Genomic DNA, 18334 nt, shown 5'->3' with positions numbered 1-18334 from the left:
TCCGGGCGCAGAAAGCCAAAGCACGTAGGCGGCTGCCACAAGTGACTGGGGTCTGTAGTTTCCCCCTCCTGTCGGTGTCACAGGCGTTCCTCTCAGTGGGAGCCCCAGCAAGGTACGTAGGCGCCTACAGGCACGGAAAGCCAAAGCACTTAGGTAACAGCAGCAAGTGACTGGGGCCTGTAGTCTGCCCCCTCCTGCCGGTGTCACAGGCGTCCTGCACAGCAGGAACCCCAGCCAGGTAAGTAGGTGCCTCCGGGCGCGCCAAAGCCTGAATCGTCCCAACCCTTTCCTTAGGGTTCTTAAGGACTTACCTGAGGGTGAGTCCCTAGATTCGTCGTGGGACAAGATTTATTTCAGACACCCTTCAACAATCTGGGCACTCTGGACTTGGCTCTGGGCATCAAGGCTGCAACCGGAAGACTCCTGCTGCTCCTGATCTCATCACCCTGCTTGTTTACTGCAATGTCCATGCCTGTGCTCCATACAGGAACCTTCCAAGGCCTGTGGGCAATCACGACACCTGAAGGAATCTGCCTTGAAGTGAAGGAGTCACTTTCCTGCATCTGCAGGTACCACAGCTAAGCTGACTGGTCTGCTGATCCTAGGCTCCCATGGACTCCGAAAGGCTCAGCAACACAGGTGGTGGTTCTTCACATCCCTCGAGGCCTGCCCTGTCCTCTCAGATTGAGGCAAGTATCCCTCGTCAGAGCCACAGGAACCGAACCCCTGTGCACAGTGTCGACTTGCAGTTGCCAAGGCTGGTGGCTTCCTTCCACCAAGATCTTCAGACTCCCCTGCTTGTGGCGAGTCACCTGGATCTTGCTAGTCCTGGCATTGCACCTTCTTCACTATCCACGTTGTTTGCCGTTGCCAAGGCTTGTTGGTGCTCCCGACGGACACCGACCCCTCAACTCTCGACATCTGACGTGGAACAACTTGTGAACGGATCTTGGTCTTCCTCAGCGTTGCCTGGTCCTCATATCTGCAGCTCCAAGGTCACTGTCATCTCTCCTGCAACACTCCACATCAGTGGGCATTTATCTTCCGTGCCTCCTGGTCACTCTTGAGTGGCATAGACTCTGTCCCCTCTGCTTGCAGGTACTTCTCAACTTAAATCCACCTTTGGGTTTCACTGGACTCGTTCACCTTCTCAAGTAGCAGCATTTTCCTGAAGTCCTCCATTGGGTTCGACTGCGGTTTTCGATGCCACTTCACATCTATGCACCTGACTTCCCTGGTGTAGGTATCCCGGTTTCTAGGGTATCCAACGTGGGGTGGCTCTCCAACCTTCTGTCTTCCACAAGTTTCTTCAGGGTCCACTGGGAAGGGTCCTTCTTTTTTTAACGTTGCAACCTCAACTTACCCATTGACTTTCATTGACCCTGCAGGCGTGTTCCCAATCTGCACACGGCCTCCTGGTTACTTACCTTGGGTGGTTCCTTGGGTCCCCGGCACTTCTATATCTTCTGGGTATAGTTGTGAGAAGTTGGCCTGGTGTATGATGTTCACTATTCTAGTAAACACCTTGCACCAGTCCAAACAACCCTTATGGTGATGGTTGTAAAGCCAACCTTATAGACCAGCTATCCTAGAGGTAGCGTGGACAGAACAGTCTTAGGCTAAAAGACTCTTGAGGGCGTGTAAAGTGAGCTGTTTTACCATATGTAACCCCTTGAATATCAAATGAAAGGACACCACACCGGATATATATATAAAATATATATGTATTTATTCACTAACACACTCCTCTGAACTCTTTATGAGATCAGAGGCAAAAGCACATAACAAGTTATACTTAGAAATAGCGCAATTTACAGTTAGGCCCTAGGGGCACGTGAAACCATATACTAAGTAAGTGGTATAAGAACCACGACTCGGGAAAGGAGAAGGCCTAGGGCCTAGAGGATCGCTGGGGCTACACTATCTGACCCTTAGGTTAGGAGTAGGAGGACCACAGGCGGCGCATGTAGAGTCAGTACTCTCACGCGAGCGTCAATAGAATGTCAATAGGATCGTAAAAGGTAAGTAAATGAAGATTTAGGACACTTCCGGTCTAGCTAGACTGATACAACTAAAAACATAGACACTTGGATAGTCAATACCCTTGAGAGCACCAAAGTACTCGCGTTACCTCACCCACAGGAAGCGGGTGCATAGGTGTGAAGATGTGTCGGATTTCGCCGTTGAAGTCTATGGAGCCTGTGAAGAAAGATGCTGCAGGCGACCAGGAGGAAGATGTCCGGGTGGATCCAAGGGTGGATTGAGGATGAAGAGGACCTGAAAGCAGAGGGGACAGAGTCTAGGTCACTAGCCAGTGACCGGGTGGAACCAGGGAAGGAACCAGACGTCGTCAAAGAGCAATCCGGTGCTGGGGTGAAGCTTGTCATTTTAGCCACGCGGATCAGGAGGCGTTGATGACGACCAGGTGCTGGAGAGGAGCTGTCCCACGAAGGTTCTTGTAGATGGAGGGGTCGGCTTCAAGATCGGAGCCAACCATCCTAAGCAAAGGCAACCCACGCAGGATACACAAGGAGCTTCTGGTGCAGACCAGGAGGGTCTGAGGTACTTCACCTTTGCAGGGAAGCAAGGGCCAGTCTGGTGCAACCAGACCAGCGATGAAGTTTCAAAGAAGATCATCGCCAGGGGCTACTAGCCAACGGGCCAGTAACCGGACAACGCGTCGAGCAGAACACAAGCAGAAGGGCCCCACGCAGATCTGGTGGAGTTTGGAGGGCTGATCTTCTGTGCAGGTGGAGCGCGGTGTCGGGGTATCTCAGTCCCCAGGGCACAGCTTCGAGGAGGCCTCAGGAGCTGCGCTGTTAGCAAGTTATCAACTTTTCAGGATACCTGCTTCCACGGGTCCCGACGCCTTCCACGGAGCTCAGCTGTGCTGGAGTCGTGCAGTGGGGTCAGAGGGATCCAGGAGTTGATGTCTTGTCAGGCTCTGCGCTCGGGTTCTGGCAGGAACTGGGACAAAGCAAGCCGTCGAGTTGCTGGATGGTGCCTGGTTTCCCAGGGTGGTCACTCCTTGGCCGCAAGGGAGATTCTTCAGTCTTCAGCTTGGATGAATGTCGAAGGGTCCAGAGTTTTGTCTTCAGTTGATTCCAGGATTAATCTAATTTCTCCTGGGTCAGCTCCTACCTTTATCCAACTAAAGGGGGCTGGGTTTCTCACTATGTCCCTCCTATGGGTGGGACCAGGAAGGGGGGTGGTTACACCCCCTTTCCTTTGTGTAGTTTTGCGCCAGAGCTGGGGCTGGAGTGCCCCAGCAACCGGTTTGAACTGGGATATGCATGAAGCTCCTAGTGTGCCCCAGGCATGTCTCAATCTATTCAGCCCTCCCTGTCCCAATACACATCCTCCTGTCTGGGGTGGTGCTCGCACCTCCCCAAGCAGGAAACCTATTGTCCAAACCTCCGTAACTGGAAGGACTCCCAGCAGCAGGAGGTCAGACTTGTGTCTGTGGCAGCAGCATCAATTTCGTGATGCTGGGGCTCTGGTTAACTTTAACCGGGATCGTCAGAACTAACATGTCTTCTCCCTCTAGAAGGGTGGAATGCTACCCCCGTCGCCAGAATTGGCGAGGGGGTAGTATTCCAAAGGTATGACACCTTACACGACATGTTTTGATAAAGCCAAACCAAAGTTAGCATTTAACCGCGAGGTTCATAATGCACTTAAGAGTATATGGTATGGCAGTATCATAGAACACCTATAAGGACATGGTTCCCAAGGCTGCAGACAGGCTCAGCTCATGCTAGAGAACCATCTCACATATAACCAAGCACTCTGCCTCCAGGATTGTTAAGGCCTGCCATAGGAGTGACTTACAGGTTACTATGTGTCTATATGTCAGTAGATATAGGAATACTACACCTAAGCAAGAGGTGATTACACGACCTTGCCCCAGCTGAATGATCAGCCAGTTGTGTCTGTTTGAGTTGCCACCAGGGATGGCACAACACATGCTGCAGCCCCTGGTAGGCCTTGGTTACACCTATGCCCTGAGTACCTAGGGTACATTTGTACAGGGGCTGACAAGGTGAACCAATTCCCAATTGTGGATGTACCTAGAGTACATGGTGAATTTAGAGAGAGTGCATCTGGGCTGTGGGTCTGATTAGCAGGCCCACAGCCACATCTAAGTCGTAAACCAGTAAAGCAAAAGCAAAAAGTGGGGGTGACCATAGGAAGCAGACCCTACTCTCCTACACAACCCCCCCCAAACCTAGGGACATTAAACTAACCTTGACCAGTTGAGTCTTCATGTTCTAAGTGGAAATATTGGGAGAGCCCATCTGCCTTGGCATGGTCAGTCCCAGGTCTATGTTCCACGGTAAAGTCCATCCCCTGTAGGGAAATGGACCACCTAAGAAGTTTGGGATTTTCACCCTTCATCTGATTTAACCATAGGAGGGGCTTGTGGTCTGTCTGAATCTTGAAGTGAGTGCCAAACAAGTATGGCCTTGGCTTCTTCAGGGCCCAAACCACAGCAAAGGCCTCCCTCTCTATAGCTGACCAGCGTTTCTCTCTAGGGGTCAGCCTTCTGCTTATGAAAGCAATGGGCTGGTCTTGACCATCTATATTCAGTTGTGAAAGTACAGCTCCCACACCCAACTCAGAAGCATCTGTTTGGACTATGAACTCTTTGGAGTAATCTTGACTTTTCAGAATAGGGGCAGTGCACATGGCCTGCTTCAGGTCATCAAATGCCTTTTGACAGCTAACTGTCCACTGAACTTTCTTTGGCATCTTTTTGGAAATGAGGTCATTTAATGGTATCACAATGGACCCATAGTTTTTCACAAACCTCCTGTAGTACCCAGACAGGCCCAAGAAAGCTCTGACCTGTGTCTGGGTAGTTGGAGGAGTCCAGTCTCTGATGGTCTGGATCTTACTCTCCAGTGGTTGAACCTGACCCCACCTACCAGGTGGCCCAGGTACACAACCTTGCTCTGCCCTATCTGGCACTTTGTAGCCTTGATAGTGAGGCCTGCCTTTTGTAGAGCCTCTAAAACATTCCTCAGGTGGACCAGGTGATCCTCCCAGGAGGAGCTAAAGACAACAATATCATCTAGATAAGCTGCACAATAGTCCTCTAATTCTGTGAGAACTTGATTCACCAACCTTTGGAAAGTGGCAGGTGCATTCTTCAAACCAAAGGGCATTACCACAAATTGATAATGTCCTCCTGTGGTCGAAAGTGCTGTCTTGGCTTTTGCATCCTCAGCTAATCTGATTTGCCAGTAGCCTGCTGTCAGTTCAAATGTGCTCAAGAATTTGGCAGAAGCCAATCTATCAATGAGGTCATCTGCCCTGGGGATGGGGTGGGCATCTGTCCTAGTGACAGCATTGGGACCTCTGTAGTCCACAGAAAACCTCATCTCTCTCTTACCATCTTGGGTGTGAGGTTTTGGCACCAGGACTACTGGACTGGCCCAAGGGCTCTCTGAGGGCTCAATAACTCCCAGCTCCAACATCTTTTGGACCTCTGTCCTAATGCAGTCCCTGACATGGCCAGGTTGCCTGTAGATCTTACTCTTGACAGGCAGACTGTGACCAGTGTCCACCTCATGGGTGCACCAGCTTGTCTGACTTGGGGTCAGAGAAAACAAGTGTCTGAAGGACTTCAGAACTTGTCTACAATCCTGTTGCTGATGGTCGGAGAGGCTGTCTGAAAAGACTACACCATCCACTGAGCCATCATCAGGGTTTTGAGTAAGCAGGTCTGGGAGATGGTCACTCTCTTCCTCCTGCCCCTCATCTGTAGCCATGAGCAAGCCCATGTCTTCCCTGTCGACAAATGCTTTAAGTCTGTTGACATGAAGCACCCTGTGGGGGCTTCTGGGAGTCCCAAGGTCCACCAAGTAGGTGACTTCTCCCTTCTGTTCAACTATTGTATGGGGTCTAGACCATTTGTCCTGGAGTGCTGCTGGGGCCACTGGCTCCAACACCCATACCTTCTGTCCTGGCTGGTACACAGTCAGTACAGCCTTTTGGTCATGCCAAGCTTTCTGTAATTCTTGGCTGGCCTCAAGGTTTTTGGAAGCCTTCTCCATGTATTCAGCCATCCTGGAGCGGAGACCAAGTACATAGTCCACTATGTCCTGCTTAGGTTTTTTGAGAGGTAACTCCCATCCTTCCTTCCTTCACAAGACACAAGTCCTTTTACAGGATGCCCAAACAAAATGTCAAAAGGGCTGTAGCCAACCTCCTTTTGTGGGACCTCTCTGTAAGCAAACAGAAGGCAGGGTAAAAGGATGTCCCATCTTCGCCTCCGCTTTTCAGGTAACCCTTTTATCATCCCTTTGAGGGTCTTGTTGAATCTCTCCACAAGCCCATTACACTGTGGGTGATAGGGGGTGGTGAACTTATAGTTGACAGCACACTCCTTCCACATTGCAGTTAAATATCCTGACATGAAGCTTGCACCTCTGTAAGAGACAACCTCCTTTGGAAACCCCACTCTGGAGAATACTCCAAGTAGGGCCCTAGCCACAACAGGAGCTGTTGTGGTCCTATGGAGAATAGCTTCTGGGTACCTGGTGGCATGATCCACTACCACCAGTATAAATCTGTGCCCAGATGCTGTTGGGGTATCCATTGGTCCTACAATGTCTATCCCCACTCTTTCAAAGGGTACCCCCACCACAGGTAGTGGTATGAGGGGGCCTTTGTGGTGCCACCTGATTTGCCACTGGCTTGGCAGGTAACACAGGAGCGACAAAACTCCTTTGTATCTTCTGACATATGGGGCCAGTGAAAGTGAGGGACAAGCCTGTCCCAAGTCTTGTTCTGGCCCAGGTGTCCTGCTAAGGGAATATCATGGGCAAAGGTAAGGGGTCTCTAGCCTCTTAACAAAGGAGCCCATCATCCCAATACACTTTATGTGTACCTTGAGCATTCCCAGCAGCGTAAGCAGCAGCCTGCTGTCTGAGAGGTTCAAGAGAGGAACAATCTAATTGTGCCTGCCTCAGATCTGCCCTTGAAGGCCCCCCTGTCCCAAGAAACTCAACCTGATCAGGCTCAAGCTCTTCTAGGACAGTTCCCTCTTGGATCACAGAATCATCCTCCTGGGAGGGCTGATCCTCAACCTGAGGCAGGGGGGAAGGCACTGCCTTAACCCTCTTTCTCTTTCTCTTGGGTAGTGTCTGGTCCATTGTTCCAAGATCCATCACTTGTTCAGGTAAGCACGTTTTGGCCTGTGACCTGGTCACAGCAAGGACATGTGCTGAAATCCCCAGCATTTCTGCATGGGTCCTATACTCCACCTCAGACCAAACTGAGGTTTCAAGATCATTTCCCAAAAGACACTCTACTGGAAGGTCTGAACTCGCAACAATTTTCTTGAGGCCAGTTACCCCTCCCCAGGAGAAGTTAACAACTGCCACACTATGGGAAGTAGTGGCATTGCTAGCATTGGTCACTAGGTACTTCTCACCTAGTATGATCTGTTCAGGGTCCACAAAGTTATGTGTCATCATGGTGACACTGGCACATGTGTCCCTGTAGGTCTGAGCCATCTTGTCATTAATAAAAGGTGTCTGCCTGTACTTGCTCAGATTACTGGGACTTGCAGTAGAGGACATTGGTATGTCTCCATCACAGAGAAGAACAGCCTGAGTTGGTACTCTGACTAGGCTAGAGTCCATCTCAGTTCCCAGGGTCAACCCTACTAACCCTTTTGCTGGGAACCACCACCAACAGCTGGACTAGGGGGAACCGTTGCCTTAGGGGCAATGGTGGTTGGTGCTGTGCCCTTCTTGGTGCACTCACTAAACCAGTGAGAGACTGACTTACAGTATCAACACCAGGGCTTCTTTGGACCTTCTTGTTTCTGTTTGTTCTTTTTGGAGCCACCCTCCCCCTGTGCCTTTTGGGGGCCTGGTGAAGACTTCTGGTCTTTTTGTTTCTGCTCATTACCCTTCTGGTCTGCCTTTTTCTGATCACCCCCCTGGTTCTGGTTTTTCTGCTTAATCCTGGTTCTGACCCACTTGTCTGCCTTCTTTCCCAATTCTTGGGGAGAGGTCAGATCAGAGTCAATCAGGTATTGATGCAATAACTGGTTATGACAATTGTTAAGTATTTGCTCTCTCATGATCAAATTATACAATCCTGTATAGTCCTTAACTGAACTTTCCAATAACCAGCCTTCCAGAGCCTTAGTGGCACAATCAACAAAATCAGTCCAGTCCTGAGTCTGTGTCTTCTGGGTATCTCTGAACAACAACCTATATTGTTCAGTGGTCAGGCCAAACCCATCAATCAGAGCACTCTTCAGGACAGAGTAGTTGTTTGCATCCCCATCACTAGCTGTGAGGAGCTTATCTCTACCTTTTTCTTAAAAGGAGAGCCATAAGATAGCTGCCCACTGACTTTGGGGTACCTGCTGCACTTTGCAGGCCCTCTCCAAAGCAGTTATCCACTTGTGGATGGCATCCCCTTCTTTGTAGGGGGGGCACCATCTTGCTTAGGTTTCTATTGTCATAGGACCTATCTTTATCCTTGGGGATAATGCTGCCACCAGTGGGTTCTAACCCACTCTCTCTATCCTCTCTAGCACGAGCAAGCTTCTCTTTGGCCAGGGCAACCTCAAGTTCCTGTCTTTCAATCCTAAGAGCAGCTTCTCTCATTTTGGCCTCATGTTCTCCTCTCTGAGGGGAAGTCATCCCTCTCTGAGCAGAGCCCTGAGAGCCATTTGAGAGGAGAGATTCTCTGGAGCGAGATCTCCCTCTTCTCAGTCTCTGGTTAAGCCCACTTGGGGGTCTGTATGAGGGCTGCCCATACTGACTCCCATGTATGCATAAGTTAGCCTCACTAAGGGGCACATGCATCAACCTATTTAGGAAGTGCAAACGGTGCGAATCGGTAAATTCTGCCGTTTGCACTTCCTAAATAAGTTTTTGGGCTGCATCATGCATTTTTGTGAAATTCGCTATTTTTAGCGATTTCCAAAAATGTGATTGCTTTTAAGGAATCGCAAATTTGCGATTCCTTAAAAGCAATGCATGATTGTTTTTGTAATTGCGAATTAGCAATTAGGAGGTGCAAATTACCACGAGGTTGAACCTCGTGGTAATTTGCGAAAAGTTTTGAAAATGCTCAAACATGCATTTTTTTAACTTTCATGTTTCAGACACACATGTCCTTAGGACATGTGTGTGTGAAACATGCACTTAAAATTACATTTCTGGGGTGCAGGGCGGGGTCCTTTGGACCCCCCTCTGCACCCTTGGAATGCATTAACAAATTACGATTTTGAAAAAGAAAATCGCAATTTGTTAAAGCCTTCCCATTGATCCCTATGGGCCTTTTGGCCCATAGGAATCAATGGGAATTGCAAATTTGCACTTTGGAATTCGCATAATATTTGGGATTCGGTAAAAATTGCGATTTTTACCGAATCGCAAATATTTTACGAAAATATACATGCATCCCATTTTGCGAATTCCAAATTGCGATTCCCTATTTTTCACAATTTGGAATTCGCAAAAGGCCGGGATGATGCATGTGGCCCCAAGTCTTCTGATTAAGGTCTGACTGTTTGTCTCAAGATCAGAATCCTCTTCCTCTTCAGGTACTGGAGTATCAGTATTATCATCTGAGGAGGGTAGGACTTCATCTGCACTCCCTGTATCATCTGTCTTGGGGGACTGTTGAGCATCATACTCTTCTAATAACTCAATCAGGAACTTGAGGGTAGGGTTTGACCCCTGTTTTAGCCTTCAAGAGGTACACAATTGTCTCAACTCTGGAAAGGCTAAGTCTTCATATCTTGAAGCAGTCCTCAAGGGATCTACTCCTGCAGGCAGAGAACCACTGGGGTTCACTGTCTGGGACATGTTTTCTAGTGAGGTGGATGTGTTGCACCTACCTACACTATGCGTTTTCTAAAGAACCTCTCTAGGAGTTGTAGTCAGGGTGTGCTAGGCCCAGGCTCTACAACAGCTAAGTTCAGTAGAACTTAAGTATACTAAGACTTGTTTTTATATGTACCTACAGGTACCTGTGTGATCTTTCAAATGATATCTCAAGATTACAAGTGGTAAACCAACAGCAAGCTCTAATCCCAACCGCTGCCCACCAATGTGAGAAGTTGGCCTGGTATATGATGTTCACTATTCTAGTGAACACCTTGCACCAGTCCAAACTACCCTTATGGTGATGGTATATAAGGTTGACTTTACAACCAGCTATCCTAGAGGTAGCGTGGACAGAACAGTCTTAGGCTAAAAGACTCTTGAGGGCGTGTAAAGCCAGCTGTTTTACCATATGTAACCCCTTGAATATCAAATGAAAGGACACCACACAGGATATATATAAAATATATATGGATTTATTCACTAACACACTCCTCTGAACTCTTTATGAGATCAGAGCAAAAGCACATAACAAGTTATACTTAGAAATACTTCAAATAGTACAATTTACAGTTAGGCCCTCTGGGCACGTGAAACCATATCCTAAGTAAGTGGTATAAGAACCACGACTCACGAAACGAGAAGGCCTAGGGCCTAGAGGATCGCTGGGGCTACACTATCTGACCCTTGGGTTAGGAGTAGGAGGCCCAAAGGCAGCGCATGCAGTCAGTACTCTCACGCGAGAGTCAATGGAAAGTCAATAGGAACGTAAAAGGTAAGTAAATGAAGATTTAGGACACTTCGGGTCTAGCTAGACTGATAAAACTAAAAATCTAGACACTTGGATAGTCAATACCCTTGAGAGCACTGAAGTACTCGCGTTACCTCACCCACAGGAAGCGGGTGCATAGGTGTGAAGATGTGTCGGGTTTCGCCGTTGAAGTCTATGGAGCCTGTGAAGAAAGATGCTGCAGGCGACCAGGAGGAAGATGTCTGGGTGGATCCAAGGGTGGATCAAGGATGAAGAGGACCTGAAAGCAGAGGGGACAGAGTCTAGGTCACTAGCTAGTGACCGGGTAGAACCAGGGAAGGAACCAGACGTTGTCGAGGAGCAATCAGGTGCTGGGGTGAAGCTTGTCATTGTAGCCACGAGGACCAGGAGGTGTCGAGGACGACCAGGTGCTGGAGAGGAGCTGTCCCACGAAGGTTCTCGCAGATGGAGGGGTTGGCTTCAAGATCAGAGCCAACAAGCCTAAGCAAAGGCAACCCACGCAGGATACACAAGGAGCTTCTGGTGCAGACCAGGAGGGTCTGAGGTACTTCACCTTTGCAGGGAAGCAAGGGCCAGTCTGAAGCAACCAGACCAGCGATGGAGTTTCAAAGAAGATTGTCGCCAGGGGCTACTAGCCAACGGGCCAGTAACCAGACAACGCGTCGAGCAGAACACAAGCATAAGGGCCCCACGCAGATCTCGTGGAGTGTGGAGGGCTGATCTTCTGTGCATGTGGAGCTCGGTGTCGGGGTATCTCAGTCCCCCGGGCACAGCTTCGAGGAGGCCTCAGGAGCTGCGCTGTTAGCAAGTTGTCGACTTTTCAGGATACCTGGTCCACGGGTCCCGATGCCTTCCACGGAGCTTAGCTGTGCTGGAGTCGTGCAGTGGGGTCAGAGGGATCTAGGAGTCTGTGTCTTGTCAGGCTCTGTGCTCGGGTTCCGGCAGGAACGGGGACAAAGCAGTTGCTGGATGGTGCCTGGTTTCCCAGGGTGGTCACTCCTTGGCTACAAGGGAGATTCTTCAGTCTTCAGCTTGGATGAATGTCGAAGGGTCCAGAGTTTTGTCTTCAGTCGATTCCAGGATTAATCTAGCTGCAGACAGGCTCAGCTCATGCTAGAGCACCATCTCACATATAACCAAGCACGCTGCCTCCAGGATTGTTAAGGCCTGCCATAGGAGTGACTTACAGGTTACTATGTGTCTATATGTCAGTAGATATAGGAATACTACACCTAAGCAAGAGGTGATTACACGACCTTGCCCCAGCTGAATGATCAGCCAGTTGTGTCTGTTTGAGTTGCCACCAGGGATGGCACAACACATGCTGCAGCCCCTGGTAGGCCTTGGTTACACCTATGCCCTGAGTACCTAGGGTACATTTGTACAGGGGCTGACAAGGTGAACCAATTACCAATTGTGGATGTACCTAGAGTACATGGTGAATTTAGAGAGAGTGCATCTGGGCTGTGGGTCTGATTAGCAGGCCCACAGCCACATCTAAGTCGTAAACCTGTAAAGCAAAAAGTGGGGGTGGCCATAGGAAGCAGACCCAACTCTCCTACAATAGTCTTGACTCGAGTCGTCGTTCGCATAAAACTTTTTTAGTATATGGTTTGTCTCCCCCTGGTGACAACCGTGTATTACGTGTAACTTACCTGTTTCTATTGAGAAGTATTGTGTGCAATGTGTATACCTCCGGCTAGGAGAAACCTGTATGTGTCAGTGAGTGTCTTATAATAAATACTTCTGTAGTAGGGGATCTTTGTGTATAGTCATAATCTAGTGAATAGTCCCTCCCATGTGCGTGGACCCCGGAGCAATCAAAAATAATCTCTTAAGTTGTCAAAGAATGCAGAACTGCAAAGACACTTAAGAGAGAATTTAAAGACAGATAACGCAGCCTATATCCACCGGCTACACTGTCCTGTACTTCAACTAGAAATTCTACCAAAAAAACCACAAACAGCACAGCCTGTCCAGTGTTCTCCACAGAGAAAATCCTTTCCCTACCAGCAGAAGCCTTTGGAATGATAGAGAAAGTGGTGGACAGACAAGCCCCATAGGCTGCCATTATGTGGCTCAGAACAGGATACTGTGCCTTTAAGAAAACTTTATAGAACTCTCTCAGTATCCCAGAATGCACAGCAGGTCCCTTTTACTTTCAGTTCTTTTTTCCGGCTCCTGCAAGCAGGACCCTGGAGCATTGAGCTCTCCCCTTCAAGGGTTTATTTAGTGATTTTTACACTTTTTCTTGTGCTTTTATTAAGTACTAGGCCTTTTCTTCCCTGTAGGTGCTCTGTATTGTCAAAATGCCTGGCTTATTTGACAATTGTCCAGAATGTGATAGGAAGAAGGCCAAATCCGACCCACATGGAGTGTGCATCGTCTGCCTTCCCTCCTCTCATGACCCAGAGGAGTGTGACATCTGCAAGACCGTCACTGCCAGGACCCTGAGAGAGAGGTTGAAGATCAGGCTCCAAGGCCTTGAGAATAGACGTCAGAAGGCACAAGGTGGGTCAGGGCAGTCCTCATCTGCCCATGCTGAGGCCTCTGGGGGCTCCCCAGGGGCAGGAAGTCCAGCAAGCACCCCCATGCTCTGCCAGCGTCGACTACAGGGTCGAGGGGGATGACTACGATGTGTTCCCCATCTCCCCGGGGCTCTGGCCAGAAGCGGCGTCGATGATCGGCGTCGAGGGAGCTGAACATACCACCCGTCCTCAGCTGCAACAGGGAGACTGGCTTTGTGCTATAGACCTACAGGATGCGTACTTCCATGTGCCCATTGCAAAGAAACACAGGAAGTTCCTGCGATTCCAAGTCAGCGCCAATCATTATGAATACACAGTACTGCCATTCGGGCTGAAGTCTGCGCCCAGGACGTTCTCGAAGTGCATGGCAGTAGTAGCGGCACACCTGCGGAAGAACAAGGTGTTTGTCTACCCGTACCTGGACGACTGGTTGATCAAGGCCTCCTCCTTCTCGGAAGCTCAAGCACACTTCCAGAAGACGTGCGTTCTATTGTTTGTTTAAACTTTATTTCGGCTAACTTTAGCCATAAAAGCACAGAGTAAAACATTACATGCTATTATCTCCATAAGCCGATTACAAGAATTTGGGGCAGAAGCAATATACAATTTATCAGCTTTGTAAAATATGCCCTTAAACATACGAGCTACTATCATAAATATAATAAAAGTTTATCTAAAAGCCAGTTATTAAAACATATTACACAACAATTAATATACACAGATCAAGAGTCAATAAAATCAGATCTATTGCACTATAATTTTAGCCCAGCCTTCTTTCTGATCAGGAAAACATTATATAAGAACCTAGATGTACAGAACACCACCACCTGTGTGGTATTTGACCTCAGTATACGTTCAGCTTCTTTGCATGACCTAACACCCATATTCCTGCATTGAGGTCTAATCCATCGAACCCTGGGCAACTTGAATGACGGGCAAAAGAAGAGTAGATGGATGTCATCCTCCTTCGCTTTCTGCGTACAAAGAGTGCATAGGTCAGTGCCGTGTTTCCCCCCCCCATCTGGATGTGTTTTCATTTATCTGTAGGACCCCGTATCTAAACTGCAAGAATAAAGTTTTTGCTATCGGTGGTCCGATCTCATCCATAAAGGGTTCAAAAGAAACAGTATCTTTGAAGGTTAGAAATTTCTGGGTTAGTGAACCAGTGGATGAGCTATGTAGTAATGAGTTGTTGACGTAAGACCAAAATGCAGACTTTAGAAACTTTTTACCAGAGGGTGTCAGACTCAAGGGCTCATCCCAGTAGTGGGATAACCCTAGTCTGTTTGCCCAGAGAGAAATATGATTTAGCCAGGCAATGTTTTTGTACCCATCAATTTGCATGATTTCTGTCAGACCACGTCTATAGTTAATCAATTCAGGGGTGGTCCATAGCTTGATCCAATACAGTAGGGGCCTTAAAATAGCTTGATGGTCTGTACGTTTAATGGCAACATCCAAAAACACAGGAACTAGGGGGGTTCTAGACGGAATATTTAGCAGTCTCGTATGAAATTGTTTTCATCCCGTTCAAAGTTCTTTTTACAGTTTGGCCCCCAAATCTCAGCCCCAAAGAGTCCGGCTGATTGGGCCTTTGCTTTAAATACTTTCCAGTGCTGGAGTGATGGCCTTAGATTGACTATCTGAAACAACAAGGACCCCCTGATAAGAATCAATTTCCTGGGTCAGGGCAAATAATATGTGTGAATAAAAACACCCAGGCAAATTTCCAATACCTGCTAGCACATGAAAGGTGGCATATGCCACACAAGAAATAATAATAATCAACTACTGTTTTTACACATGGAATACAGTTTAATTCCTCATACAAAACATGATATTTGATAAAATCGATACATATTTATTAGCAAATGATAAAATATTTCAGCTTTATAGCATATGCATAATTTCATACACACAACATTTATTGCATATAAAGACTATTGGATGGTTTCCTGTTTACGCGTTTCGACACTGAAGTGTGTCTTCCTCAGGACTGTACCATTGTGGTGCTGTAAAAAATGTTTTTAAAAGATATTTTTACAATTTTGTATTTCAGTGCAAAAACAGTTTATATTTTGATTATAGTAACATGTGCTAGAATGTAGTTATTAACATACAATGATGATACCGCCTAAATAAATATAATAGCTTTTGACATCTTCATATCAACTCCTTCACACATAATACTAGTTGTAAATACATGTTGGACATATCCATCACCTTTAAATAAATAAATAGGTGCACATACTGATAACATTTCTCATGTCCTACTTTTTTCAGTTAGGTAGTTTCTTTTGATGTTCTATTCACCTTTTGATGAAATAATTTTCATACATTGTGCACATACTGATAACATTCCGTATGGTATGGTATATTTATTTAGGCGGTATCATCATTGTATGTTAATAACCACATTCTAGCACGTTACTATAATCAAAATATAAACTGTTTTTGCACTGAAATACAAAATTGTAAAAATATCTTTTAAAAACATTTTTACAGCACTACGATGGTACAGTCCTGAGGAAGACACACTTCAGTGTCGAAACGCGTAGACAGGAAACCATCCAATAGTCTTTATATGCAATAAATGTTGTGTGTATGAAATTATGCATATGCTATAATGCTGAAATATTTTATCATTTGTTTATAATTATGTATCGATTTTATCAAATATCATGTTTTGTATGAGGAATTAAACTGTATTCCATGTGTAAAAACAGTAGTTGATTATTATTATTTCTTGTGTGGCATATGCCACCTTTCATGTGCTAGCAGGTATTGGAAATTTGCCTGGGTGTTTTTATTCACACATACAACATAGATTGGCTATCACCATGTACTTTTAGAACAGGCATTGAATTTTGACGAAAAGCTATCCTGCTCTTTTCAAGCTGCCCCTTCCAGGATAGCTTGCTGTCCAGCATAATTCCCAGATAATTGAAGCCCCCCACATGTTCTAGTTTTTGGTTGTTTAGGGCCAAATTTGTCCTAAAGATTTTTTGAGGGTTAATGGACATGTATTTCATTTTTGATGAGTTGATTTCCAGTCCCTTATCCACACAGTAACTATGGAAGGAATTCACCAAATTTTGGAGTCCCTTTGGGGTCTGTGAAATGAGGATGGTGTCGTCAGCAAATAGTAGTGCTGAAATCGATTCACCCCCAAGTTTTGGGGAGTCGTGTGCACAGTTCCCCAAATACGTGGGAATATCATTAACATAGAGTGAGAAGAGCGTGGGTGCCAACACGCAGCCTTGGCGTATGCCCCGTCTCACCGGTATGGCCTGTGTTACCTCTCCTCCCTTCCCCCATCTTACTTTGGCGTAATTTCCTGTGTGGAGTCTAATTATTTCTATAAGTAGTTCACCAGGGACCCCTATATTTGCTAATGTTTCCCATAAAAGTGTGCGAGGGACAAGGTCGAACGCAGCCCTCAGGTCCATGAAAGCGACGCACAGACTACCCTTCCTTATGTTGATGTATTTCCAAACAATACATGTAAATCTAAAGACCTGGTCTATTGTGCTGACTTTTACTCTGAACCCTGCCTGGTATTTGGATAGTACCTGGGAATCTTCCATCCAATCTAAGAGCCTATTTAAAATGTGTCTGGCATACACTTTTTGGATAAGATCAATTAAACTGATTGGGGGGTAATTTGCTGGGTCGTGACGGTCCCCTTTTTGGAAAATTGTTATGATTTCTGCCCCCTTCCAGGACTCCGGGATTGGAGTACCTGCTACTATGGAGTTGCATAAAAAATTGATATACGGTCCCCAGACTTCTGTATCATGCTTGAATAAATCGCCAGGAGTCTTGTCGGGTCCTGGGGCTTTCCCTGCTTTGATGGCCTGTATCGCCTGAACAGTCTCTTCTAAGCTAAAATATAGGTTAGCTGTCCTTGGTGCCATTGCAACCTCCTGTTCTACTATGGGGAACCCCTCCATACTTATAGAGTACAACTTAGAAAAGTGATCACTCCATGTTTTTTTTATCTAGGAAGGTGTCCTTGCAAGATCTACCCGACTTGTTCCCTTTAGATATTAAACTCCAAAAGGTGCCTTGATCCCTCATTTTAGCTGCCGTGAGTAGATCAGCCCAGATTTCCTCATCCCAAACTTTTTTTGACTGAGAGAGGATTTTTTTGTAGGCTTGTCTGGCATCTTTGATTCCCTTGGGATTCTTTGTTTTTACTTCCTAAATCAGGAGAGACTTAGCTACATGGCACTCTTTGTTATACCATGGGTTACCAAGTTCTAGGTTGGTATTATGGGATCTATCCTCCTGCTCATAGATTTTACTCAAGAGGGGTGTTAGAGCATCGACCAACTGATGGTGCATGTCTAATACGCCATGATCACCTAAGGGAAGATCCTGGTATGTTGCAACTTTATCAGCAAAGATGTTATAGATACATGTCATAGTTGCTTCCTTGGCTAAGATATACGGCCATTTTAATGCACGCCTATTATTGCTTATCTGGGGTTCTCCATCATTCCTCTGGGGCACTACTTCTTTAGATGAATTGGTTAAAAAGGGCTGGGAGTCCAAAATTAGTTGTAACGGTAAGTGATCACTCTCAGTCCTAAACACAACCTTAAAATCTGCGATTAAGTGCCACAAACTCATAGAGACCAATATATAGTCTATGTGAGATTTGGCATTTCCTCTACAAAATGTAGGGGCCGATGATCTATCTGACTGAAAACGACCATTGCACGCCCTTAAATCGTGGCCTACAGTTGTAAAATTTGGGTTGCCGCAACCGTGCATTTTACCTCCCCATTGCTGTCTAGGGCGGGGATATTGTTGGCCTTATCTTGCTCATCAAATAAACCATCTAGGCCCAATAGTGGCTCATATTTGCAATTAAAATCCCCACCTATAATAATTTACAAATTGGGACCTAGTGTGTTAAGAAAGGAGTCAAGTTGGTCAATCACCCTGGATTCTTTGTTTAGTGGGCAAGGCCTATTGTATACGTTTATTAGGTAGACTATATCTTTCTCTCTGGTCATTATTTTTACACCTAACAGATCTTGGGATGGAATGGAAGCGTAGTAACTTCGATTTATAAAGTAATTTTTATCCAAATTACCAAGCCCCCAGAAGCCTTTCCTCTTACAGAAGGGATGGCTTCACCACAAAAGGTTTTGTATCCAAACCTA

The sequence above is a fragment of the Lissotriton vulgaris genome, chromosome 10, assembly GCF_964263255.1.
Source record: "Lissotriton vulgaris chromosome 10, aLisVul1.2, whole genome shotgun sequence".
Taxonomy (NCBI): domain Eukaryota; kingdom Metazoa; phylum Chordata; class Amphibia; order Caudata; family Salamandridae; genus Lissotriton; species Lissotriton vulgaris.
The sequence above is the reverse complement of the archived record's forward strand: the minus strand, read 5'-3'. Positions refer to the sequence as shown.